Here is a 25,937-nt window from a genome sequence, read left to right on the forward strand (position 1 = left end):
GGGCTCACCGGTTCCCACTCCTGAGAGGCTGGTGGGCGAAGCTCCTCCCGTGGCGGACATGCGGCTGGATGGTTTGAAACCACTGCCCGGGGCTGAGGTTCTCTGTGCCCAGGCCCTGGGGCCCCTGATGTTCTGAGCCAAAGGGGATTAAACTAGACAAAGTCACTTGTCCCTTTCAAGAGAACAGAAGTGCAGGCAGCCTGGCTGGCCTCTGGCCAGCCTATGACTGGCCTCTGACAGGCCACAGTTGTGGGTTGGCCGCCATTTGATGCTGGGATTTAGGAAGAGAAAATGAAAAACTGTCTTCACCTGCTAGAACGTGCGCTCTGCACCTGGCACCGGCACCTGGACTCCCGGCCGCTGGGCCGCAAGCCCATCTCACCATCGCCAACCGGGAACACGGTCAAGTCTTCACCCCTCCATGGCCTGGTGCTGCTTCCTGGCCACCCCGTCCCCTTCACCCTCCCCCATCCCTGCCTGGCATGTGGCATCTGCCGCGGCCTGTTTCCGTGCAGGAGGCCTAGTCCCTTCACCCACGAGCGGCAGGAAGCAAACCCCGTATCTCAGGCTGAGTGTCGCTTCCTTCTCAGGTGACCATGACTGGGAAAGCCATCTGGAGGGTTCTCTCAAATACAGGGCCATCTCTGGAGGGCTCTGGGCTCAGCACTCACTGCCTGTGCTCACGGGCTGGCTGGGCAGACACTCGCGGGTGGACCGTCCCCACCTCCCAGCCATCACCCCCTTTGTTTCCAGGAGACATTCCTGACCTTGGAGCCACTGCTGGTCCCGTAGCCACTTTGCTGCCAGCATGACACTGGGGTGTCCTGGTGCCTGAGGGTCATGCGCTCTGCTCAGTCCCAAGGACCCGTGGGAGCAGCAGGGGACCTGACGCAAGGGGCAGGTTGGGGTTCAGGGCAGGCCGAGGACTTGGCCATGTTGCACCCCTCGTCCCAGGGATGTTCCCTGTGCAGGGTCATGCCCCAATGGCCTGTTTTGAGCACAGGTGCCCCGGTGGTCATGAGTCTTTCTAGCGGAGACAGTATGTCCTGTCCTCAAGGGAAACTGGACCGCAGCTGGACCGCAGTCAGCGGGCGGCCCCGCCCATTCACTGGAAGGCAAGCCAAGAACCAGGGCCCGCGAGGCGCCATTTAGGGTCAGCACAATGGATGCAGCTTTTTCCCCTAAAATGGTGGAGTCAGCAGCTGGTAGGACGTTTGGAAACCACTCAGTAGACTCTGATGCGGTGGGTCATTGGGGTGTTGCTCCTGAAGGCTCCCACAAGCGGGGAGAACGCAAGAGCTTTCACTGAGAACTCCGCCCACAGGTGTCTGTCAGGCGTGGCCGGATGTGGGGGGCTGAGCTGATTGTCAGAAACTGGGGTTCCATGGGGAGGGAAGCCAAGTTATTGCAACTTTATGTGCATTCAGATAAAAGGAGGGAATAATAATGGCTCACTGTAAAATGAAAACAACACTAATGATTGTATTCATTAGCACAGCGATATTTGCTGGACTAGCATTAGCAGTTATCAAATTGCAGGCGATAATAGGAATGCGAAATTAATTTCATCGAAGGGATTGAAGAATGATTTATTTACAGCGAATATCCATTCTATTTGAAACTTCACTGACTCCATAAAAAAACCAGCACTACGGCTGCATCCTTGGAATGTTCAGCTCAACAAGAATAGTTCAAAACTGTTCTTTTAAGGTCTTTCAAAAAAATGCCTTTTCAAGCTCCGCCATCCTGTCCACTCAGCTCTCAGAAGGTCAGGAGGCAACGGCTGTTCGGGTCACTGGCGTCCCTGGACCCCGATGGGCCCGGGGGCTGTGCACGGTGGTTCTCACACGAGAGTGACACTGACAGAGACAGGCAAGCAGGGCGCCGTATTAGCGCGAGGTGATCGCTTCTGAGGTGCTCACCCGCGTGGCCACAGCCACATGGAGCGACGGGACATTCCATGAAACTCCACCCTCGCCAGTCACTACCCACAGCCCCAGGGACCTCTGATCTGCTCCAGCGACGAGCTCAGCTTGCCAGGCCTCAAGCTTTCTTGGAACAGCCAGACCCTGCCAGACCACTGCCCTGGCCCTCCCCTCCGCACCTAGAGACTCGCACGTTGTGGGTCGCCCCATCTCTGCCCTCCCACCCTGCTTTGGGTCCCAATCCTTTGGGCGTCGAGTTGAGCTGCTGTGGAGTAAGCCGCAGTGAGTGGCTTCGTCTGAGGAGAGCGGGGAGCTGTGGCTGGAAGGAGCAGGGGAGGCCGCCCACTGGGTGAGGAGGTGGCCCTGGGGGCTGCCAGAGGTGCTGAGGGCAGAGGCGGCCATCGTGGGGCCCTCAGTTTCCAGCTCTGCAACTGCGCTTAGCGCCGGGGCCCCAGGGAGCTTTAAAAATCCCCGGTAAATGCTGGCAGCAAACCCCGACTTTCCTTCCTGCACAGACCCAGGCACGGGAGCCCTGCACTGCCCCTTGATGTCCTGAGTCTTCTCCGACCACTCACCTTCCAGGGGAGTTCTCGGGGCTCAGCCCAGGCGCCTCTCTCTGGCAGGGATCATCATCAGCCCGCAGCGTGGGGACCGGGCCCTTTCTTATTCATTGTTCTTAAGGATTTGAGCTGATTATCTGAATAAACAGGCTCTTAAATTTTTCCCTCTGGTGGAATTGCTAATCCCACCTATTCGTGCTAAAACTGCAGCGCTGCCGAGTGCCTTCTCCAGTGAAGTCTCCTGCTTCCTTTCGCCCTTGCAAGGACTGAGCAGGGCTGGGCAGGGATTAAAAGTCCACATTCAGGGCCTCCCGGGTGGCGCAAATGGTTAAGCCTGTGAAACTATCCACAGCTGCTGCAGCACGAGTTCGGTCCCTGGCCAGGGAGCTACCCCCATGGCGCAGCAGACCTCTCCTGTCTCGCCCGCTGCTCCCCTCAGCAGTGTCCTTCGGTCCTTCTGCCTGTTCTGCTTCCCGCTCTGGCTCTGGTGAATCCTCTCACTGCCCCCCCCCAACGCCCCCGTACCTCTGGCCTGTAAACCAGCTCTTGTATGCATAAATAATCTTTAAAAAAAAAAAAGCCCATGTTCGGTCTTACACTTCCAGGTGCGCAGAGGGAACCTGGAAAAGCCGTGTGTGTGCGGCAAGGACGTGCCGAGGGTTTTGAAAACTAAAATAGCCTCTAAGAGTCTGCCTGGCTGCTAAGACGCTGGAAGAGGAAGACCCTTGAGCAAGTGTAACAGCAGGCGGGACACACAGCAGGATCTCTATGACCCAGGCGGACGGAGTAAAGGAGGAGAGAGTCCTGGAGCCCTCGGTGGCTTTTCAGGCTTTTATTGGGATTACCAGGTACACGGCAGGCAGGGGTGCTGGGGGGCCGGGAGGCTGGCAGGCCTCCCAGCCCCCAGCAAGTCTTCACTCTTTCTGGGCTCCCTGGCCTTCTCTCGTGGCCTTGTTCTCTGCTCCTCTTGTGGTTCTGCTCTCTACCAGCGTCCCCGTGACGCCGCCCTTAAAAGCCCAGTCTCAGCCCAGGTGAATCCCATCTACCTAGGCCCACACCCGACTCCAGGTGCCGCCATCAGGCCTGCGTTCAGGACCGCAGGGATCCATCATCTATCCTGATGGCGGGAGGGCAGAAAAGCCTGACATTTTTCCTACAGTAAGGAAAAAACTATCAGGCTTTTCTGCCCTCCCGCCATCAGGATAGATGACGGATCCTCGCGGTCCTGAACACATACATGCCTGATGGCTGCACCTGGAGCTGGGTGCGGGCCTAGGTAGATGGGATTCACCAGGGCTAAGACTGGGCTTTTAAGGGCGGCGTCACGGGGACGCCAGCAGAAGCCAAGAAGCAGCAGAACAAACGGAAGAGCAGAGAAGCAGAGAGAAGGCCGGAGAGCCCAGAGAGAGTGAGGATTTGCTGCGGCTGGGAGGCCTGCCAGCCCCCCGACCCCCCAGCACCCCTGCCTGCCATGTGCCTGGTAAATCTAAATAAAAGACCTGCAAAAGCCACTGAGGGCTCCAGGACTCCTCCTTTACCCGGTCTGCTGGATCTTAGAAAACCTGCTCAGTGGTCCAGTCCTGCCTTTACACTTACCCTGCAGAACCCCGTCTTCTCAGTGATGACGGTGCCCTTGGGTCGTCCTGTCCACAACCTCAAGCAGACATGGGGACATCTTACAGGATCAGCTTAAGTCTCCGGGACTCTGTACCAGGCACCCTGGTGCTCCCTCGGGAGCCGATGGTCCCACTCAGCATCCCAGATGGGGCGTCCTGGCCCGGGCTGCTCCGGACGCCAGCGCACACCTGCAGTGAGGGCCAGAATCCACCGCAACAACCCAATCATGGAGATAAAGCCATCGCCAGGCCAAGGCGAGGACCGCCAAGCCCCGAACGGGCATGGGGGGCCGTCCCCAGCAGCCCAGGGGCCTGCTGCCCCTTGAAGCTCTGGCTCCCAAACACACCAGACTCCGGAGGTCCTGGTCCAGACCAGGGTCCGCATGGGGTGGGTGAGGCCCTGCCCTTCTGCTTGCTGCAGGGCAGTCCTCAGAGCCCAGAGGTTTCTGGGCCGGGACACACCATCCCTCGGTGTCCCTCGGCGGCCTCCCACCCCTCCCAGACACCCCCAAGGACCAGCCCAGCAGCCCCATGAAAGCCCGAGACTCCATCCCCGCGTCCCTCTCACCTACCGTGGCCACCAGGCACGGAGAGCCGCTGGGCAGTTCCCTGTTGCTCTGCCGGCGGCCGGCGGCGCAGGGTACGGGCAGGATGCCGTCAGGGCTGCCTTGGACTGGCCCCCGCCGGGCAGCGGGGCAAGTGTGGGCTGTTATCAGAAGCCTCTGTTCACACTGAGGCGGGCCCAGCATGGAGGAGGCCCAGCGGCATCGAGCTGTGGGCACTGGTGAGCTGCAGCCCTGCCTGGCCAGCCGCGAGCCCAGGTCAGTTCCCACAGCCACGCAGGGTCAGGCGGAGGCAGGAGAGCTCCCGGGATCCGGTGAGCCGGGCGTCGTCAGGTGCGCGGGCAGGGCTGGGCCTGGAAAGGAAAAGGAAAAGCCTGGCGAGCCCTCGGGGCCGCACGCGCGGCCTGCTCAGCTGCCCGGGCTTCTCCAGAGCAAGAGGGACCTGCCCGCAGGCCCGTCCTCCCCCGCGCCCATGCCGCCAGCTCACCCAAGGACCTTGCCCCTGGACCAGCCGCCCCTCGAGGGAGACCCCAGCGCGGGGGACGCCTAAAGGGATGTTCAGTATCTGAAGGGACACAGCAGTCACTCGGGCGCTCGCACCCGGTCCACGCCCCCAGCTGGACGCCAAATTACAAAGAAAGCAAAAAAATAGAGGAAGAAATGACGCGCTCCTCGGAGTGCGCGAGATGCCCTGGGCCAGCGGCCCAGAGGCCCCTCTTGTGAGGGGTGCCCAGTGTCTTGGGCCTGCCGGCGCGGGGGTTCTGGCTGCCTCCTCCTGGCTCCCTCGGCTGTGCCTTTTTGGGGGCAGATTAGGGGCCCCACAAACGTGTGCGGCTCCTGTCTCCCCAGCCTGTCGCCTCCCAACTGAAGGGCAGGGGCTGGCATGGTGGCGTGAAGGACGCTGAGACAGCGGGGGCTCCCGACCCCGGGCCCAGCCCCGCAGGTACACACGGGAGCCCCAGAAGAAGGAGACGTGAGGATGACGCAGTGGCCGGAGCAGGGAGGCCGCGAGAGCGTCCAGAGCTGCAGAGGCCAAGCCCACCTCCGACTCAGACTCCCCCACGGGGCCACAAGGGCCTGCGGGGATGCCCCCGAGGGAGCTCCAGGGCCAGCATTGCCATGTCCTCATGGTCTCCTCTCCAAGCCTCTTGCTATTCCTCGGCATGGCAGCCCCTCGGCAATGCCCCTGAGGTCGGGCTTTGCTAGCAGAGGCCGGTCTGATTGTGGGTGTCCCCCCTGTGTGCGCGGCGGCCCCCAGGGCTGCCTGGCTCCGGCAGTGCTGCAGCCTGGGCGGGCGTCCAGGCCCCCAGACAGAGGCAGGTGGTGAGAAGGGAGGGGAGGGCAGCAGGAGGCGCCGGGAGCTGGGCACAGAGAGGCTGCATGGATCTGGACTCCCCTCACACTCAGAGGAAGGTCACGACCCCAGGAAGCACTGAGCCTCCCGCCAAACACCAAACGTGGGTCGAGAGGTGGGAAGGGACAGCCACCACCCCCTCTGCCGGAGCAGGCCAGGCAGGGTCGGGCATTTACCCCTCAGTGTGCAGGGCACAGGCTAGAGCTGAGGCGGGTCCAGGCCTGGGGTCACCGGGGTGGGGGTGGGTGGGGGAGGGCCAGCCTCCAAAGGGGTACAGAACGCACTGGCATCCTGTGCACTCACAAGGAAGGGTCTGGAAGACGTCAGCCAACCCTTAGCTCTGAGGTCACTGAGCTAAAGACAGCTCAGCACAGAATGGGGTCTCAGCCGCACCCCCAGAAACCCAGGGGGCACGAGGCTCTGCGGGCAAGGACGCCACGTGGACTGGCCACCCGGGGCGGGGCTCCCGGCCGAGCCGTGGTTGGCTGGAGGAGTCGGAAGCGTCTCTAAAGCGAAAATCTCCATTTGAGGTGACGGTAACTCAGCCAAAGATTAAAGCAACCATTTAACAAAAGGGAGTTACGTTGTCCAGGAAAGTCGTCTTTCTGAGGAAGAACTCCGGCTGAGCCGCAAGGTGGGGAGAGCCCCATGAGGAGGCCTCTGGTTCTGGCCTCCCCCGCGCAGGGGCCCGTGGCAGCCTGGAAACAGAGGGGCCCCCAAATGAGAACGGACACCACGGATCACCTCCCCAGAGGACGGGGCCCCCCTGGCTGTCAGCTTCATCCGGCCTGTCCCTTCAGCCCCAAAAGGAGATGCAAATGGTCAAAATGCCCTTGAACATAGAGTATTAAAAGCTTCAGAGATCCTGGATGCCACAGAAAAGGGGGGACTACCGAAGGCAATTGGGGCTCACCCGGTGTCACTAGGTGAGGGTGCTCACAGGGCAGGCCTGGGCACACGGGAGGGGCTGTGGAGGGTGGGGGAGCGGCAGCCCCAGCCTTGCTGCAGGGGCCGAGTGTGGGGTCTTCCCTCACCAGCCAGCAGGGGCTGTCGTCCAGATCCCAGCTGTGGGGGGCTGAGCCCCGCAAGGGGACACAGGGCAGACCACCCTGAGGTGCCGTAACTCACCTGAAGCTCCGGCAAATTTGCATGAAATCAATGATTGATTGACAGTCTCTCCCAGCACCTGGTCCCCTCCTGGCAAGGAGCACCCCCCGTTTGACCAGTTAATTCCTTCTCTAGGGAAGAACCACACACACAGAATGAGAAAAGCATAAGGAAATGAGCTCCTGTTCCTCCAATTTCCTGCGGGGGCTGGTGGGCGTCATGCCGGCCCTGGGGAGCCAGCGATGAGGTGAGAGGCTCGGAGCAGGAAGCAGGGCTGGCCTGGCCGGCTCCTCTGGACACAGGGCCCAGTGGCCGGGAACTGAGTAGCCAGCGCAGCATTTACACCCCTGCTTCCTCCGCCTGGCCTGGGCGGTGAGGACCCCAGAGCAAGGTCTGCGGCCAGGCCCACAGGACCACAGCGGAGAGCAGGCAGCGGGGAGAGCAGGCGGAGCCCCAGGGCCACGGACGGGTCGGGCAGGAGGGCACCACGCAGCGGGCCCCACAGAGCCTGCACCCTGCACACGCGGGGAGGTCCTCAGAAGCCCCGGAGGACCTCGTGAGAGGCCCCGCAGCGCCATCAGATCTCAGGGACCTTCCACACGACGGTCAGGCTCGCGTGTCACTTGCAGGGGTGAAGGGAGCGGTGGCAGGCTGGAGGCGGAGCGGTGACTGCGGATCTCAGCGTGCAGGTCACCCCGTCAGCATCACCGCGGTGTCGCCGCCCGAGCGCGCTGCCGCCTGTCTCACAGAGTAGTCTGGAATAAGGACGTCGTGCTGACCCAGGGGCCCAGGACCAAGGCGGGCCCACGAGATACAAAGGCGCCATCTTCTCAGCCACCCCCGGGCCGGCCACAGTGACCAGCGGGGCCCACCCAGCTGTCTCGCATCCTGCTCCCCACAGCTTGCGAACACCAGGAGACCCCAACTTACCAATGCCCCACCTAATGAGCAGGAAGTGATCTCATCTGCAGTTTTAATGCCTAGCCCCTGGCGACTAAGGAAGCTGCCCTGTCCCTGTGGCTCTAAGACCTTTCCACGTATGCACTTTTGCCCGCTTTTCTGTCGGGTAGCTCGTCTCTCGACGTGCAGACCGTCATCACGCCCCGGGGACACAGTGCCAGGGAAAGTGTGAGTTGCCGCCTTCCCTTCCCGCCCTGTTATGACACAGCACCACACACTGGGGGCTTAGAGCGGAGGGGTGTCCTTTCGCAGCCTGGAGCCGGAAGGCTGCCTGTGGCTGGTTGAAGGGCCGTGGTCCCCGGGAGGCCCGCGGAAGAGGTTCCCCAGGAGCCCCCAGGTGCTGTGGGTGCCCAGGTTTGTGGCGCTGTCCCGGCCCCTGCTGCTTCTCCCCATGCTGCGCCTCCTCCCTGCAGATGCAGGGAGATGCCCAGAGGCGCCCTCTGTGTGAGGACACAGCCCGGGGTGGGCAGAGGCCCTCCCGGCCCCGGCACGGCTGCGGCTTAACCAATCCCATCTCCATGTTCCCGGAGCTCGAGATGAGGACAGCAGCTCCCCTTTCTGGGGGGCACAATTCAAGCCCTAATTGCAGTGAATATCTTCTACCCAACGATGGCTTCTCTTTGACGTTTGTTTATGAAATCTGAGTCAAAGAGAAAATTTTAATTTGAATGCACCTACAGTCACCAATTTTCTGCCGTTGTCAGGATTTTTGTTCCTTCTTTATGAAATTCTTTCCTACCCAGATAAGAAAAATTATCAGTAGCTGATTTTTTTTTTTTTTTTTAAAAGGTCACACAAATTCCTCACATCCTTGAAAACAATGACAAAGGGCATCCGAGTCTTCCTGGCGTAGCTGATCCTGTCTGAAGAGCGGGTCATGGCATCCTGCGTAAAATATTCTAGAGAATAGAAAGAGATAATTCTCCAATTCATTCATGAATCTGGAATAACCTTGAAACACACTTTAGCAAAGAACTCTCGACCAGAAGGAGATTGAGCTGTTCAGTTTATTAACACGGACAGAAGCCCCAAAGCACGGGCTACATGGCCGGCTCCGCGCGGACCGAGAAACACGCCGCAGCACAGTGGGCTTCACCCAGAACACGAGGAGGATTTCATGTCCTCAGAGCTGTTCCTGTTGCTCGCCTCACAAAGGACAGAAGCCCCCTCTGCCGTGTGTGGGGATCTAAAACCATGCCAGCAGCCAGAACGCTAACATTCATGAAATGCCACAGCCCGGCAAGATTCAAAATACAAACTCACCACTGACCAAGAACGGGACAACGGCCACCCAAAATCCCAGCGCAAGCTCCACTCTCAACCCTAAAACGTCCCACGGCTACGTCCTGGCGCCGCACAAGACGCAAGCTGCTGCTGTGTGTCCTCGTCACCCGCAGAGGCTAAGGGGCGTGAGCAGTTCTTGTCCCAAGAGGCTGGAAATCACCGCGACCTCCGCAGCAGGTGATGCCTGCACGAGCCTCGGCCCTGGCCCGCGGCCCTGGGGTCTGCACAGCCACGCGCAGTGGGCACTTGGCTTGAGTGTTGCTGGAGGAGCTGCTTCCAGCTGGGGCTGGTGAGGCCGGGCACTGGGGGCACATGGGTTGTTACCATCCCACTTGCTACTAAAAACAAAATAGGACCTCCCTGGTGGCACAAGGGGTTAAATACAGCACTATGAAGCTGTCCGCAGCCTCTGCAACACGAGTTCAATCCCCGGCCAGGGAGCTACGCACAGGGCGCAGCAGACCCCTCCTGTCTCCCCGCTGCTCCCCTCAGCAGTGTATTTCAGTCAGTCTGCCTGTTCTGCTCCCTGCTCTGTCTCTGGTGAGTCCTCTCACCCCCCGCAACTCTGGCCTGTACCCCAGTTCTTGTATGCATAAATAAATAAATCTTTAAAAAAATAAATACATACAAAAGAAATGGAGATAAGTTGCAAATTTAGATATGGAAAATAACTAGTAGATGTAAATTAAAAAGTTGAGAAATAGTGTTCAGAACAACTACGTCAGTAATTTAGAAATCCTAGATAAAATATATAAAATATATTAAAAAATACATAAATAAAAACAAATAGTGGTTATATCAGATTGTTCTGGAAATATCAATGCAATAAAGTAGTAAAAGACAAAAATCAGGAATGAAGTTATAAAGTCAGCGTGATTTGCAAATAATGATTATGGATCTGAAAAGCCCCAAAAAGAGCAAGTGTGAAAAGCAGTAGAAGCAGCAGGAGAATTTAGCACAGGGGCAGGGAAGAGCCCGGGCAGGACAGCTATAGTTTCCTCCACGTGAAAAGTCACCCGATAGGAAACGAAATGGGAAGGAAACGATATTCTTTAAATTAGCGAGAAAGCAGGGAAAGCCTTCAACAGAGGTAGAGAAGTCTGAAGACATGTGATTCTTGGTTGGAAAGGCCCAGCAGTATGAAGGTATCAGTTCTCTCCAGCCTGGCCTAGGCTGGTCCAAGACACCAAAGAGACTTTTGCAAGAGAGAGGATGACTTTTCTTAAAATTCATTTTAAAAGATCAAAATACAAGGCGAGCCGGCGCGAGCATGCGCTTTGCAAACTGCAGAGACCAAAGCAGCGGCGCTGACCAGGAACTAGGCGGTGAGACTAGGAGAGAGAGTTTAAGAGACCAAGAATAAACAAACTACATCTGGGAAGTTTAATGTGATAAAAGTGGCATTTCAAACCATAAGGAAAAGATCAAAGATCAGGCATTTGGAATTCCTACCTCTCTTTTTTCACAAAAATTCTTTCCAGATCAATCAGAGCTATAAATGTATAAATGGAAGCATAAAACCATTAGAATAAAAAATGGAGACCGTGTTCATGTCACTGTTACCCTACAGTAGGCTAGCCAGGCCTTCCCAGCAAGGCAAAAAATCCAGAAGCCAAAAAGGACAATTTCAAGTGAGTTAAGCGCATGTGCAGTAGAACGAAGTTGAAAACATTGCAGCAGAAACCAAATCGAGGGGAAAACTTGAGGAAAACATATTCAATTAAGAAAACCGTTTGCACCGCGGGTGGGGACGTGGTATACAGGTCATCAGGAAAACGGAGAAAAGAAACATAAGACTCCATCAGGAAAATGAACACAGGCGCAAACAAAAAAGTGCTAAGTTCCACGGTCGATAATCTCTGAGAAGACTCTGGACTCAATTTATAATGAAAGAGATGCAAATGCAACAGGGTGGGGGAGAGGGCTGTCCCTGTCAAGGCCAGGGGTGGGATGGGAGGGGGCCTGGCTGGCGGGCAGTGCTGGGTATTGCTCCCCAAAGAAATCAGCCCGTCAGTTCCGTGCTCGGGAACCTACTCCACAGACACAATCCACAGGGAAGCCCACACCCGGGTGTCCGGGGTAGCAAAAGCTAGAAAATGTCTCAACGCCCAGTGCTGTATGGGAATCTACCTACCCCCAAGCGCCGCTTGAAAGGAGGGGAGCACAGAAACTGGACAGCAAAACTTCCCAGGTGATAATGTCGCGGTTTGAGCACAGGCTTTGGTTCTCCAGCAAGGCCCAACGAGTCTGCGTGCGCGTGTGAGCAAATAAAACCTGTGGGAGTTTACCTTAGAAATTCACTCCCGCGTCGGGGCTGAGTGTGCAGCGTGTCTGGGGTGAGGATTTTTTAGGCTCAGGTTGACTTTGGAACCAGGTCCCTGTATTACTTTAATAACGTAAAATGACCATGAAGCAATTCCAAAACTAGAAGACAGAACAAAAAAAAAAAAAGATAAATTTATTTAAGCTTTGAAAAAAAATGGTCTCGGGGATGGCATTGCTCTAATTCAAAGCACACTTCTGCTCGCCGTCCCTAGCGTTTCCTGTTCGGCTCTGATCCCTGTTTGCAGATGTCTTTCTTTATCTGGCTGCACCTTGAAGTGGACATTCCGCATGCTTCCTTCTGAGCGTCCTGCAATACATCACAGCCCGTTCCCCGGTCCTCTGAGATAGAGCCCCGTCCAGAGCTGCGAGCTGCGAGGCGGGGAGGCCGCAGCCGGACGCCCAGCGGTGGGCACCCTCTCAGCCTCCTGCTTATCAGCGTCTCCAGACTCCGAGTGTCTCTGGGAAATGTCTGGTCTCACCTGACCATTCCTGCCTTCAGTTTATTGACATGAACCCACAATCAGGGCTGGCTTACTCAAAACTCAGAGAAATATGTGCAGAGACAGACAGACAGACAGAGACAGAACCCTTTAATGAATTTACCCAAGAGCCCTCCATCAGAAATCTAGGAAGGAGCCTCGTTTATTTCAGCATCCATGTCAGTTTTCTGTTACGGTTAAGGGTTGTTTCTATTTTCAATTCTCTCTCTCTGCCCGTTCAAAATGGAACGTCAGAGGTTTTCCTCCAGGCTTGGCCACAGTGTGGAAGCGATTGTTGGCGCTAAAACGCATGTGGTCCTGGAAGCTTCTGTTTACTGTCGTGTCCTCTTCAAAACACCCAAAGTCTACTTTCAGTTTGACGCTTCTGAGGCGTGACCCGGGAGTTTCCTCGCTCAGGAGTCTGCCTGCCGTATCTTCAGGGCCCCGCACGTGTGATGAAGGCACAAATGACACCCAGTTCCCGAGCCCAGAGTTGCAATCCTTGAAGGTGCAGAGCACAGCACAGTGCTGGGTGCCCAGGCCGAAGCTTGGTCTCCAGAAAATGACAATGGTGGCTTGTGCGTGTTCATGAGACGCTTTTTCCCAAAGATTGCGACAGAAGGTTTGCACGTCTTCTTTATCAGAAGGAAGGCAAAGGCAAACGTGGCCTTGGTTTGAAATATGCACAAAGTAATTTTTGCAATGGCATCATCAAAATTATGGGATTTGGAGTCTTGGTGTTACTCTTGTTCATCCCAAGAGAACTTTGCAGTTGCCAAAAATTGCATGTCTCCTGCAAAGAGATACTAGAAAACAACTCTGGCGTTGCCCTTTTCTCTCCCCTCTTCACTGTTGCAAGGATTTTATCGTTTCCCCCACTTAGTTTAAAAAAAAAAAGAAAGAAAGAAAGAAAGGAAAGGAACTCTAGGAGGAAAGATCAAGCTCTCTAAATTTTAGCATAAATGTCAAGGTGAGCAGAACGGCAAACCCTAAAAACCTCCTAACAAAGCCTGGGAAAACTCTTACTTTATTTCAGCGACAGCCTATGCTTCCAACCCAAGTTTTAAACCATAAATGTTGATGTCATCTTGAAAACGAAGTGGCTTGAACACATTGCCAGAGAATAAACCCTGCACACATTTAATTTGGCCTCTAAACCTGAACAGCCTCCTGATAGTTTCTGTTTAAGCACCGAGGGCTGCGTTACCCCTGCCAAGGACAGACACCCAGTAAAAGGCATTTTTAATTGATTCCTCATTCCTTTTTTATTATTATTTCAGAGGCTCCAGGAAGAGCAAGGAATCAGGCGATGTGGGGGAGAGAAGCAAAAGCAGCAGCTGAAAGATACAGTGAGGTAGTCACACTGCGTTTTCAAATAGCCCATTAAAAAGTGATGAATTCCATTAAGATTTTCTGTATTTCTCCAAAGCTAAATGTTGGCCATCCCCTAGTAAACGGTCTGGGTGCTGAGCTGATGCGGGGTTTCCTCCAGGCCTTTGAAGGTGTGCTAACTCGCCAGTCATCTAAAATCCAGGGATGCGCCTGGGGAGGCTGCAGCCGCCAGACTCGGAGTGAGCTGCTGGAATAACAGAAGGGGTTACAGCGACAACACAGCACTGCCTCATTTGATTTTATTCTTTTATATTTTTAAGTACAATATATACATAGTATACATAGCAATCTATTTTAAATTAATAAATTTAATTACATACATGTACTTATGAAGCTACATATTAAAATAAAAAGAAAACAAATACTAGTATAGCAAAATTAGGAAGGTAATCAATATTGGTCGGTGAAATCGCAAATCACACCAAAAAAAACCCCACAAGATTAAAATAAATCTTTCTTCCACCTTATCCCCATGTCCTAGAGGTAGTCACTTGTACTAGTCTCAATGGTTTGGGTTCTAGAAATTACCACTATAGCATTAGATGAGGTCACTATGCTTTTATGTCCAGATTCTCCCATTTTATATAACATGTATGGGCTTCACTGTATATAAAATTATGAACTGAACTTATGTTCATTACTTCCACCTTCCTTTTCTTTCTATCTCCCACCGGCTCTTCTAGAACATATATTTATAACTTTAATAATATATCTAAATCCTGAAAGCTTAACTACAGATATCATCTATAAAGCTTTCAAAACAAGAAAATCAGGAAATTAGAGTACAGTCACTTTCTTCCATTTCGCTTTATCCCAACCTCTGCGTTTGTTAAATTGTTTTGTACACGTTGTCAATATTTTCAATAATTACATTCTGTCCTGTAGTTTTAATTGCCTTTCATGATTTATCTATAATTATATTTGTCAAATTTTAGTGTGCATATAAAATAACTTAAGAAACTTATTAAAAGATACTGAAGTCAATTTGCTACCAGCCATATTGGAGTAACTGCTACCAAGCTAGGACTGAAGCCATAAACAATCATAAGGCCGTACCAAATAAATGAAGCAATTGTTTTCAGGCATTGATCAACTGATTGCATCAGATTGGGAGTCCTGAGAGAGAGAAATTCATGAGTTTCACAGTTTCCCTGATTTCCTGCCAACCACGGTTGCGGATACTAGCAATTCTAATGAGTTGAGGGGACAAGCAACAGAGTTCAGAGCAGCTAAAGTGGCTCATCTGTGGGCCAGGAGATGACGTCAGACAGGAGGAAGAGGTACGAAGAGAGAACACCAGATTCCATTTTGGAAACCCTTGCAAAACTGTGCCTGAGGTCTGAGCTGTCCATTTGCAGGGCGAGACTACGTGAAGCTTACCAGATGGTAAATGAAGCAGATACACAAGAGTCAAACAGGCAGAAGAGAAAATCAGTACTGAAGACATTGCAGTTTGAGCTTTTCCAAGGGGAGAGATCTCAGTAACATCTCTTTGATGCCACAGGCAAGAAACCGGAATACCACAAAGGCCTCTAGGAGTAAATATTAAATCCTAGAGTAAGAGCTATTCTAGATCACCTTAATAAAGGGTAAAAGCAAACTTACGGATCAGTGTTTTAATATCGAATTCTAACAAGTTAGACCAGCTGGGGGAAGCACTTCAGGTATTCCAAAATTATATTCAAAGATAAACCAAGCCTATATAAATCCACATGATAAGCGAATAATTGAAGCACTTGTTAGAACAAGAGTCACTTCTCTTCCCAGAAAGATGGCAGAATCCGGAGTTGCTATAACAACAAGAAATCCAATGTCCTGCATTCAATCAAAAATCACTAGATATACACAAAAAATAGGAAAATATTGAATCTAAACACTAGAAACTAAACTTGAGATGGCTCAGATAATTATTTTAGTATGAATATTAGAGAATCAAAAACCAGAAAGGTAAAAAGTTAAAGAGAAATATTGTCTTCATTAGTGAACAGATAAAAACTCTAAGCAAATAAGTGGAAACTACAAAAAGGGGCCGAATGGAATTTATAGATCTGAAAAGTAAATAGGTATAATTCAAAACTCACTGTCTGAGGCCAATAGAGAACTGGAGATAGCAGAGGAAACAATCAGTAAATCATCAAACCAGTAGAAATTATCCAATCTGAAGAGTAGAAGAAAACATTTTCAAGAAATAGAGTCCTGGATACCTGTAGAACAACATCACATGTTCTTAGAGTGTTAAAAAGAGAAGAGCGTAAGATTGAGACAAAAAAATTATTTGAAGAAATAATGACAGGAAATGTCAGAATTTTTATGGAAAAAATACTGATTTATTGATTCAAGAAGTTCAGTGAAGCTCGAGCAGTACAAATACAATGAAAACTACAATAGGACAAATTACCATATTACTGAAAGCTGAAAACAAGAAAAATAATGAAAGCAGACAGAGAGAAAATAGAGCATATATGGTGACGCATTTATTAATGATCTTTTTCAGTCAACATAGACCACATATATGATGGTGGCTGTAGTAAGTTACACCAGATAGCCTAGTCATATAGGAAGCTGCGCCTCTGGGTTTGTGTACACGCACTCTGTCAATCACACAACTAGATCATCTAACAATTCATTTTTCAGAAGGTTTCCCTGTTATTAAATGATGCACAGTTACATACATGAAACAAGGATACAAAATACTACTGATTTCTCACAAGAACCAATGTAGACCAAAAGACTATGAAATAAAATGGCTTAATAGACTGAAAGGAAAGCATCATTAATCTCTATTATATCCACTGAAGATACCCCTCAAAATGGAAAATGAAATAAGGATGTTTCCAGAAAAATCAATAACTGAGAGAACTCAGCAATCTATTCAATAATCAATGCAAAAGGATTTTCTTTAAACCAAAGGAACTGGATGGGAAGTTGGAGCAACAGGAAAAAAAGCCCAGAAAATCAAATTTAGTAAGTAGATGGTAAATATTTAAGAATTATGAGCTTTTACTTCTTACCATTTACTTAAAAAAAAAAAAAAAAAAACACTGAGCATTGAAAGTCAAGATAAAAACATTGCATGTGAGGTTTATAATGTGTACATAAATAAAAGAAATGACAGTTAATTTTACAAAGTATGGGGGTAAAACAGAATTATACTATTTTATGATTGTTACATTTTAAAGTTGTGAAGACTGAGGTGCATAGCAAGAAGCAGAGAATGTCAGAAGTCTAATGGAAAGACAGAAATGCACCAAATGTGACATGTTAGATGTTAAGGATGAAATGTGATGTGTAAAGAAATACCATAAGTAAACTCTAAGTAGATCAATAAATTAATCGTGTATATTGACAATAACACTAAAATAATTTTTAAACTATAGCTAACAAGTCAATAAAGGAAATAATAGAACAGTAATAAAAACTTGATTTACACAAAAGGAGGCAGAAAAAGAACAAAAAGGGAAAAAAAAAGAAGACCGTAGATTTAAACTCAACCACATCAACAACTACACTAAAATTAAATGAACTAAAAACATTTTTAAAGGCAGAGATCACCAGATTGGATTAAAATAAAATGAAACCGAGAGATACATTTTAAATATAAAGAACACAGTTCTGTTGAGGTTAAAAAGGTGGGAAAAGACAATAAGCAGGAGGAAGCCTGACTATGTTCAGCTCAAAGCAGATTTCAAGGCAAAAAGAGTACCGCAATGGACGCCACTTAACAGAGAGAAGATGAAGCTCCAGCCTTCATCTGAACACAAGGAGATCTTCCATGTATTGAAACTAATAACAAAATATTAAAATTGATGAATAGAATTTATGAACAGAACTAAAGGGAGACACAGATAAATCATATTCCTATTCAGAGACCATAGGCCACTAAACTCCTACTTTAAAGAGAACCAAGCCATGGATGATCTTTAATTATTTTCAAGAGGTCACTTTATGTTCCCAATGCTGCCTTTCCTATAACTTGTCTAATTTCCTCAAGACCTGTCTGCAAGTGTGACCTTGGGGCTTGGGGCGCCTGATTCATGGACTCAGGACACAGATTCCTTCGTAATATACATGTGCGGTCACAGAAGACACTGCCTCGAGTCAGACACTCCCTTGATGGGGTTGCTGTTGCCAACATTTGATGGAATAAAATCTAAAGCTCATTGTTAACAATATGGCACTTGATGTGCCATTTCTCTGTAAGCCATATTTGTTTTCATCTAGAAATGTTAAGCCAGGGTGAAGGAAGACATTTTCATGATAAATGAAGTGCCTTGAATTACTTCATTGGCTAGAATGACAGCATTTCTCCAAGCAACGTTCTCTCTCTCTGCACAGCCCAGCTGTCGGTGATGGGGCTCTTCTGGAAGGTTCTTTTCTCTGAAATTTGAATGGTCACAGTCATTAAAATATGACCCCTAGTTTTCCAGACTCACATTTAATCCTTTATCTTTCATTGTTTCTCAGGCCATATTTAACTGATCAACTGCCCCCAAGAATGAGGGCAACCTCATGCTGCATCCCAGACATGCCAGCTGCCTGTCACCACCCTCAGGGCCTCGTTTCTTAGCGCAATGTAACATTTCAACAGTAGAAACCGACACTCATTTTCCCCTACCCCAAACTCGTCTACTCTCTGATGGCTTCTGCTTGACATCTATATGTAAATCTACCTACCAAACCATCCATCTATCCATCTATCTATCTTTCTATCTATCTATCTAGAATTCCCATAAAAAATTCCGAGATATATTTGTTTATATTACAATATCAAGGGGCCTCCCCAGTGGCACAGTGGTTGAGCGCTGGGTTGTGAAGCTGCCCGCAGCCTCTGCAGCACTGGTTCAATCTCTGGCCGCCGGCGAGGGTCCCACATGGCGCGCAGACCTCTCCTGCCACCCGCTGCTCCCCTCAGCAGTATGCTTCATCCGTCTACCTGTTCTGCTCCCCGCTCTGGCTCTGGTGAATTCTCTCACCCTCCCGTTCTTCTGACTGTACCCAAGTGCTTGTATAAATAAATAAGTAAATCTTAAAAAAAAAACAAACAAAAAAACAATATCAAGGACTTTAAAAATCTTTCTTCCATGATGTTCTGCCAACATTTATCATGTCCCCCTTTTAGTGAGCTTATATTATTATTTTAACACTGCCCATTTTATCCTACATTGTCAAAAAAATCCCCTTGGTTGTCTGTATTTTGAGGTGCAAAGAAAATACAGTAAAGGCTGACTTCCTAAGGAACTTAAAAGACAAAAACACGTTTTGAATCATGCTATGAGGGGGCGCATAGAGAAAGACTGATTAAATTCACTTTCAGCTAAAAATTTCTAAGCATTATATTAATGACCTTGAAGATTGTCCAGCAAAAATATCTTGTGGGTATGAATTTCTTCAAAGGTTGAAATATAGGTTAGAAATCTCTAGAGGCGCCTGTGATATCAAATAAAAAGCTTAATCAATTTGTAGAAGCAAAAAGGTGGACATGCTTTAAAGCACCAGAAATTGATACTCTGAAATCTACAATTATTGGAACTGAAAGTAACCAACTTGCAGGCTGATAAGGTTTCTTTATACTAGTGTCTCCCTCGCTTGGCCAGACATGAAAGGGAAACAAATTTTAGTGGATTTGAAATCAACAGGACTTTGCAAATGTGTCAGAATTTCAGTGCTATAAAAACGTCATCTTATCTGGCCAAAGGCTAAACCCCCATCCTGATAAGTGAAGCGGACATGGCCGTTACCAGCGCAGGGGACTCCTGCACTGGACCCGACTGCTTAGGCCTGCGCGGAGCTCACTGGGTGTGGGATGGAGGCCCAGTCGCCCGTGTGTGCAGGCCCAGGCAGCCGGCCCAGGGGTGTCTGTACGGGGTGCCGGCATCTAGACCTGGCGGGATTCGGTTGACTTTCTCCGACGTGAGAGGAAGCTTCCCAGACCAGAGAGCCTCCACGGCCTGCACATTGCTCCCAGGTATTCTCAAGGGGTCAGGTGTCCCTACATGCACCGCCATGACAAAAGCACCAAGTGCCTCCCTGACATGTCTCCTGAGAAACTGGCCGCGTGTGAAGAGTGCAGAAATCTGTCCTTCATGAGCAGGGAAGAGGGAAGCGGGGCAGAGAGCCCCAAGATCCAGAAAGCTTATAAACATCCTGGGGAGCTGTTGGGTCTTGCGTGTGCCCATGAGCTGAGCGGTGCACCCCGGGTGAAGCTCCCTGCAGTACGTGGCTCAGCTGACTTCAAAGTCATGGTCCAAGGTCAGGCTCGGGTGTAGAGGCTGCCAGGCAGGACTGCCTGCTCCTGCGGTCCAGGAATGAGGGTCTCTCTGGTGCAGGCTTAAAAGACAAGTAGGGTGCACCCACAGATGCACACACAGATGCATACACCCACAGATGCACACACCCACAGATGCACCCACAGGTGCACACACCCACATGCTCTCAGACACACATCCACACTCACACTCACATACATGCAGATACACACACACAGACACATGCTCACACACACACACACAACCTCAGGAGTGACCCCTCCTCACTTTGGTCATATAATGGAATTTAATCATGGGACTGACGTCCCAGCCCTTGGCCATTTTGAAAGTTCCAGACACCCATCATCCCTGCCTGACCTACAGGCAAGGGGGTGACACTGGTCTGAACGTGGGGCCACCCCAGGGTGCTTGTCACACAGAGCGTGAAGCCCTCTCAACAGCAACGGGAGCAGGAGGCTAAGACAAGGGAACACAAGAAAGGCCAGCGCGTGTGTTGTTCTTAATGAAGAACTAGCAAGGAACATATTGGAAAATCCAGAAAAGTCTATGATACAGTCACTGCATGAATTTCCCCAGATTTCAAAGCTACGTAGTAAAGAGGGAATGTGATAAAAGGAAAGTCAACTCACGTGGGAGAAGCTTCAGAAGTTTCCACACATAGGTACCAAGAGCCCCACGCGGGAGAGACACCAGGGAAGGGCGTCTGACTCTGAAAAGAAATGTTTCTTAATTGTAAGTTTTCACAGAACAGGAATTCTCCAACGCCAAAATAACAATAATAATACATGGGCATTGAATACTGTGAAATTTTAAATATTATGAAACCCTAAATCTTCCTATCACCCCGGCAGGAGGGAGACAGAAAACCACCCGCACGGCAGCGCTGCTGCAGCGCCTCACGCCTGTCCGCAACGAGCCAAATGCTAGGAAGCAGCAGAACAGCCTCGGCCAACTTTTGCGGGGAATATTGCACAGGCGCCCCCACGCCACCTCTCTAGCTTAAAGGGTAATCACTCCAGGATGAATGAGCAGCTGAAACACAAGTCAGAGTAATTATTTCAGGAAAAGGAATCCATAGCGTGAAAACCAGAAGGTAGGAAGGAAACTACAAAAATTCCAGATATCAAATATCCAAGGAGCTCGGCCGCGATAATGAAGCCAACTGCAAGCACCTCAACATCTGTACAAGTGGGGAGGCCCCAGCCGTCATGGCCTCGCACCCGCAGACATGCTGTCTGCGCGGGAAAGCCGGGTTATCTGAACAGAAACCAAGAAGCACAAGACGGGGAGAAGCAGGTCTCGAGTGTGGGGGTGCTGAAGACCCGACACCCCAGAGCCAGGGGACGGAGGAGCCACGGGAACGGCAACTCGCCTGCTCCCATGAGACACGCCCATGCACCCCCAAAGGGAAGGCTTTCTAGTGATAACATCAGTCCTGAGGTTCATTTGAAGAAAATAATCATATGAGGGCCTCCCTGGTGGCGCAAGGGGTTAAGACGCAACCTATGAAGCTGTCCGCAGCCTCTGCAGCACGAGTTCAATCCCCAGGCAGGGAGCTACCCACAGGGCACAGCAGAACTCTCTGTCTCCCCGCTGCTCCCCTCGGCAGTGGATTTCAGTGGATCCACCTGTTCTGTTCCCCGCTCTGCCTCTGGTGAATCCTCTCTGCCCCCTCACCTCTGGCCTGCACCCCAGCTCTTGTATGCACAAATAAATAAAATAAATCTGACAAAAAAGAAAAGAATCCTATTAGAGGAGAAAGACCTACGAGGGGCTCCCCCAGCGCCAGGGCTCCCGGCATCCCCGGCACAAGGCGACAGACCCACAGGCCCACGAGCAAGGTGGCGGCGCTTCAGGTCAACATGAAATAAATAGTATAGGAGAAAATGACTATTCGTTTAAGAAAAAGATTAATTAGATTCAGGCCCGAGAGAAATTCCACAGGGATTTAAATTCATCACAAAATAGAAGAAAATATATTAGACAAATAGCAGCGAATGCGGAGGCCCGTCCGAGGAGGAGACCAAAAGGCAAATTATACAGGGAAATATGGGTCCATGCAACTATACAAAATATTGTACAGCCAGTGGTTCAAAAATAATATTAAAAATTAAAATGCTAATGACAAAATGAGAACATTTGGATGTCAAGAGAAATAAGCGGAGTTTCTACAAATTGATACAAGCACAGATCAAAGCCCCGGTGGGACATGGGAGGGGGCAGGGCACTGACCAAGAGGAACCGCAGATGCTTAATAAACCCATCCTATTCACATGTGCCAGTTTTCCCACCACAGCCCACCCTCCCCTGCCCTCGAGTAGATCAGCAAATGCGCGAGAGACTTGGAGGAATGGACAGATGAGTCCCTGCTTAGATGGCCGGGGAAGGATGAGGAGGTGGGTGGATGCTGGGGGGTGACTGGGAGTCTGCTGGATAGTTGGGCGATGGACAGGGGCATGGACACCCAGACAGACCCCTCCTGTCCTGGCGAGGACCGGGCAGGAAGGACACCCTCAGGCCCTCGCACGCTGCCACTCGCGGGGTGAGGCGACGCACCCTTTCTGGAGGACATTTTGGCGAGAAAATAAAAAGGCAATTTTACTTCTGGCAACTTACCCGCCAGCAAAGAAGCCAGTGCACACGCAGCTGTGGTGTCCGTGCCGCTCCTCGGCGGGGTGCTTAGCAGAGCAAAAGCCCAGCTGATCACGGCGTGGGGAAAGGGGCCCGCACGCCGGGCGCTGGGCACAGGTGACGACGCCTGTCCTGCCCTCGCCCTCCTGCTTGCAAAATCAAAAGGGTGTTTGCACAGAAAGGTGTGTTTCCCTTGTTCCCGTCAGCACCGGCCGGCTCTCCTGGAGGGGCTCTGAGCGTCTGTGCCTGCAGAGGGAGACACCCATCCCCGGGGCCCCGGGGGGCTGGACGCCCCGAGTGCTTGTCTTTGGAGAAGGGCACCCCCTCTCTCATGCAGCTGAAGACGAGGGAGTTTGCAAGGAGCAGGAAAGACCCCGGGGTCCCCAGGAAGCGCGGGTGCACCCCTCCCGCCCCGCGCCCGGCCCTGCGCTGTCAGCCGCTCGTGAAACTTCCACAAAGACGCTGTGACCAAGACAAAGCGGTGCCTGCGGATGCGGCGGGGCCGGGTCACGCCTGGCTGGTGACACCAACTGGCAGAATGAGTGCAATTTTTAAAATATGAAATACAAATTTTTATCAAAGGAGAAGTAAAACATTATAGCTTTGGGTTCATTAAACCCGGCTCACATTCCGGGATTCCAAAAATAAAGCGCCGGCCATTTAAAACTGCAGCTTGACGAAATGGCTCTGGACCAAGCCCTGGAGGCTGCGCCCCCCCAGGCTGGGCTCCATGGACCCTGCAGGGCCCCTCCTCCCACACCCTGTGGGGGGGACAGACAGACGGCAGGGGCCGAGCACACCCCGGGAGGGGCTGGCCGCTTCCCGCTGCCTCCCCAGGTCCCCTGGGAGACCACCTGCCTCTCTCACCCAGGGATGAGCAGCTGGGGTGTCCTTGAGCGTGGAGGGGGGCAGGCAGGCAGGTACAAAGTGCCTGTCCCGGGGGTGCCCCTTTGGGTGGCCCTGGCCGGGGGACGGGTCAGCGGGAGGCCAGCAGCGAGACTGTGGGAAGCCGGGAGCCTGCGGGTCCTCTCCGGGGCCTCGCAGCCCTCAGTGGCCTTGGCCTTGGCAGTGCCAGCTCTTGGGGCTGCTGTCTGGAGTCGGCGCTCAGCACGCCTGACGCCTGGTCCAGGAAGGCGCACGAGAGGGCACCGGGGCTTCCGGGGGCTGCTCAGAAGCGGCAGGACAAAGGCTGCAGAGCAGGACGGCGGACAGGGCCGGCTCCAGGCTCTCCCTTCCCGCAGGCTCCCCTCCCTCCACCACAGCCCCAGTCACCCCGAGTCTGCCGGCTCAGACTCCCTCCCTGGGGGCTCAGCCCAAGGGGCCTGTCCACCCCCAGCTCTCCAGGAGCCACCCCTGCAGATGCCGGTGAGCGCCCTGGACGCCCCTCGGTCTCCAAGGGGGGGGCCTGCATTTAACCCTTTCTCGCGGAATTCACAGGGAAAAAGAAAGCCCCTTTACCATTCCCTTTTTTTAAGGTATATTTTGCCTCAAGTACGAGGTTGAGCTCTAGCTATTGATCGCATTCACAGGCCAAAAGAACATTATATTTATCCTGCTGACAACAACACATTCATTATTTTTTATTGATCAATAGAATTCAGGTTTCTATGAGATAGAAAATGACATCAATAAAATCAGAATAGCAGCATTTAAAATTAGCCTTGTGAATAAAGAGAAACATGTTGGCAGATAATGAAAATTATTTTTACTCTTTTGTGATGCTGGGGGCGGGGTGCGGAGAGGCACCAGCTCTCCTGCCCCTTGCCAGTCTCCAAATCCTCCGTCCTCGCTCTTTGTCTGAAATCAGACAACTGGCTATTTGGCTATTTTAGAGGAAGGTTTCTTTTTTTTTGGGGGGGGGAGGGAGATAATTAAATAAAATTAGCTATGATTGGGGAGCTTTGCAGTATCATGTTCTAGTAACAAGGAAAATTTCTCCGTTGAGAATCCGTTCCTACCCACCTAGAACTGATCTTCATTCAAACACTGGCCGTGAAATCTCCCAACAAGGTCCTCGTGAGTGATACCATCTTAAGTGCTCTCAGTGAGAACTGGGGAACTCGGCTAATAACAGGCTGCATTCATTAATTGCTATGCAATTTGCAAAATAAAAAGAACATTGGGAACAAAGCGATATAATATTTACCAGGGCTGAAAATTAGAAATAAATATTCAACATGCCCTTTTTGAGTCAAACAAGCAAGCAGTTTTGAATAATAAGGCAGGACAAAGTCTTTTACACGGGAAAAGCTAATGATTTCTGCATTTTGCTGCTGGTGAGGAATTGAAGGATGGCTGATTTGAATCTTCCCTCAATCTCCCATCAATAAAACACAGACAAGGCAGAGGCAAAAGCTGATCTGGGAGAGTCATGCTTTTATAATTGCTTTTTACCCTCAGGCATTTGAAATCCGAAGGGCCAGGAGTTCTTGTGAGGAGGGAAGGGCAGCCAGGGGCCCAGTCAAAACCCTGAGACACAAATTAATTTGTTTGTGAGGCTCAGGTCTAATTTGTGGGAAGAGAACGCCGCGTGGCACTTTATAATGTTATAACCTAATTAAAGATGGATCCCTGTAAAATATTTATGCAAACTTTACCAAACCCAAAGATTTTAATCTCATTTGAGAGGCTCGCTGACTTGTGGGACCAAAAACAATTCCTAAAACAAGCTTTTGGACCAGGAATCCGGAAGGCAAACTAGGAACCAGAAAAAAAAAAAAAAAAAAAGCAGGTATCGCTAAATCTTAACTCCTTCGCACCTATTCGTCATTTTAATTGTGGCTCTGCTGGCTGCTCGTCTGACTCTGCCTGCTGGCCCGTGAGTCCAGGTTTCTTGACTCAAATAGATGGCACCCGGCTCGTTGCTGCTTTCTGCTCTACTCCCTGATGGGAAAGGAAAGTGAGCATTTGCATCGCTGAGGATTCTGTGGACGGTCCCCCCGGGGCTGGGGCAGCAGAGCCCACTACCTTGGCCTTTCATGAATCCACACGGGATCAGCTGGGGCCCCCACGGGGCGAACAGAAAACCCCGGGCTGGGCTGGCCAGCACCTGTGCTTGGGGACGCCTCCTGCCGTGCGCCCGCCCCCATCCTGTAAACTCCGTCTCCCACGCTCCAGATAAGGCCAGGGCTGCTTTCGCTTCAGCTCACCTCTTGCAGGAGTAGCTGGGGTCAGAACCCCTAGGAGGGACCCCACATGTGCCTCCAGGCCCCCCGCCCCCTGCTGAGCCGCCTCGGAAAGAAGTCTCTATCCGGACAGGACTTCTTCCTCCTCTGCCTTATTGTGGAAGGCAGAGGCATCTTCTGGCACCTTCTGCCCGGGACCAACACGGCCATGCACCCTACAGACACCTGTCCCCCAGGATGGGGCTCACAGACCCCAGCTGGACTCTGGCACCGGACTTTGAAAGGCACTGACTGGCTGAGTCAGGAGAGGCCTGGACGCCTCTGGCAGGGGAACGGGGCCCCCGTCATCA

This window comes from Talpa europaea (assembly GCF_964194135.1).
Source record: "Talpa europaea genome assembly, chromosome: 10".
In the NCBI taxonomy this organism is placed as follows: Eukaryota; Metazoa; Chordata; class Mammalia; order Eulipotyphla; family Talpidae; genus Talpa; species Talpa europaea.